At 36.2% G+C, this 2,146-nt stretch overlaps 1 long non-coding RNA gene across 1 annotated transcript; it reads right to left on the minus strand.

Moving 5' to 3' along the window:
- Window positions 1-10: 10 nt before the first annotated feature.
- Window positions 11-1,791, minus strand: LOC107736672 (uncharacterized). The gene is made up of 4 exons (XR_001639712.1): window positions 1,685-1,791; window positions 286-351; window positions 183-211; window positions 11-75 (listed from the first exon to the last, which is right to left on the minus strand). It is a non-coding gene; the product is annotated as an uncharacterized LOC107736672 (long non-coding RNA).
- Between the last annotated feature and the right edge of the window lie 355 nt (window positions 1,792-2,146).

Here is a 2,146-nt window from a genome sequence, read left to right on the forward strand (position 1 = left end):
CATCCAGGGAAACGTGCCCACCAGAGACATGTGGGTGGTGTGAGAATGAAACTTAGACGCCCCGAAATCACAGATCTGAGGACATGAAGAGCCCAATTAACTAGCAGGTCGATTTTTCATCTTTGACTAATAACATATAGACAGCTTGGTTCTGTTTGTATGAACAGACGGTCATCATGTACCTTGGGTACTGCATCTGCTGTCAACACAACTGGAATGAAAACACAGAGGTGGTCAGGCCAAAGAAAATATAGCATCAAATATATATCGAGAGAACTGTTATACCATTTCGGGACTTGAGGTCTCTGTGAATGACTGTAAACGGGGCCTCAGCGTGCAGATAATGCATGCCTATGAGAGAAAACACACAAATTGAGAGAGTTTGATTTTGAAATAGTAATTATTTTACTGAAGGAATGGAACATATGTTGCTTCTCCTGTTTCTCAGTGTGTAGAAACACACAGGAAATGTGTTTACAGTAGTGTGCTTACAACGGAGGCCTAGCAGGCACGTTTAAACGCTAAAATGTCAAGCTTGTGTTCTTGTTAGTGTGCTTCTATAATGTCCTTTTCTAGGCAGACAAACTTGTGGTTAAACATTACGCTTTCAATTCTCGTCTGGTGTTGTTTGCTCCGTGTAAACAGTGATTTATGAATACAGATTAAAAGCAAACGGGTCCTTTCTCGCAGATTTGACAGATCAGATATAACAAGATTGGTAACTGATTATATCACACCAGTGTTATATTACCCATGTTCACCCAAACACTGCAACATATTTCACTCGAGTATGTGAAGGCAAATTCATGAGTTTCTTCAAGAGGCACATGCATGAATGTAAACAGTTTGTTTTCTCTCACAGGACAAGTGTGGTCAGAGAAACAGCTGGAAGTTAAAGTTAGTTAAACTGTAATAATGTTTACAGCCCTGCTGGCCTTAACTGGTTTAAGCTGGTCAGAGTGGTTGTTCAGATGGTTTGCCAGTCTAAGCAGCACCAGAAACCCCACCAAAATCATAAAAACACAGCAGCATGACCAGGATGGGAGACCTGGTCTCCTCTAAGTATGAACCGCACGCTTGTATGTTCCTGTCCTTATTAGGGATGTGCGAGACTTGTCAACTAAATCTTGAAATCTGAAACATTTTGTGTAGGCTATGTCAAACTAGCATATAACAATTAAGCTTATTGTATAGGCTTGTTATTCTACCGTTGCTAACTAACATTTATTTGACACATTTTGTTTATAAGTATAGTGGGTTTCTACTTATTATTCCAGCAATGCCTATTGATTCAGCTTATTTTAATAAATATATCTATATTAGCTAAAGTTGATTAAGTGAATGCAAGTTTAGCGTAATGTAATGCAAACACATTTTGTCTATATGTAATATGACCTATATTTCAGCAGGATTCAATATGGGATTTGACTGTCTGATTCATTGATTAAGTAGCCTATTTTTGATGTATTGCTTACACAAACTGTTTTTTTTAGTCGACTAGTCTGTTACAAAATCTCTGCTTAAACATTAGTGAAATTAGTCGTGGGGCACATCCCTAGTCCTTATGGTTACATTTTCAAAACAGTATAAGCCTTTCTGCTAGACTTCCAGTGTAAGTGTGTTTTGTTGTGCATCTCTTCTACTTTTTTTTTTTGATTTATGTGTGTGAGAGTGTATATAATACCTTTAGCAATGTCCATTGCCCAGGTCATAATCTGCTTCATACTGATGTCTTCACTCTCGGCACTGGACAGATAGTCGAAGAGAGATCCACCGCTGGCATACTCTACCATAACACAAACACACACATACATAGAATGTAAATTAAAATGCAAAAAAACTAGTAAAAATTGCACTGGGCAGGAGTTTCATATATATGTACATACATATATATATATATAATTATAGCCCTGTTGCAAGTTGATTTATAACAAGTCTCTAAATTATATTATTAAATACTATTAAATTAATATTAATAAATTATTTAAAAATATTATATAAAATACTGTTTTAAATTAAAAAATAAAATAAAAAAGTAAAAGCATGTCACACTACACAACGTGTTCCCAAAAGAATGCAAACTACTCAAATATAGAGACATACCACTAACATTTGTGACCTTGGAGCACAAAAGCAGTCTTAAGTC

The sequence above is a fragment of the Sinocyclocheilus rhinocerous genome, unplaced genomic scaffold, assembly GCF_001515625.1.
Source record: "Sinocyclocheilus rhinocerous isolate Xijiao unplaced genomic scaffold, SAMN03320098_v1.1 C36877857, whole genome shotgun sequence".
Classification (NCBI taxonomy): domain Eukaryota; kingdom Metazoa; phylum Chordata; class Actinopteri; order Cypriniformes; family Cyprinidae; genus Sinocyclocheilus; species Sinocyclocheilus rhinocerous.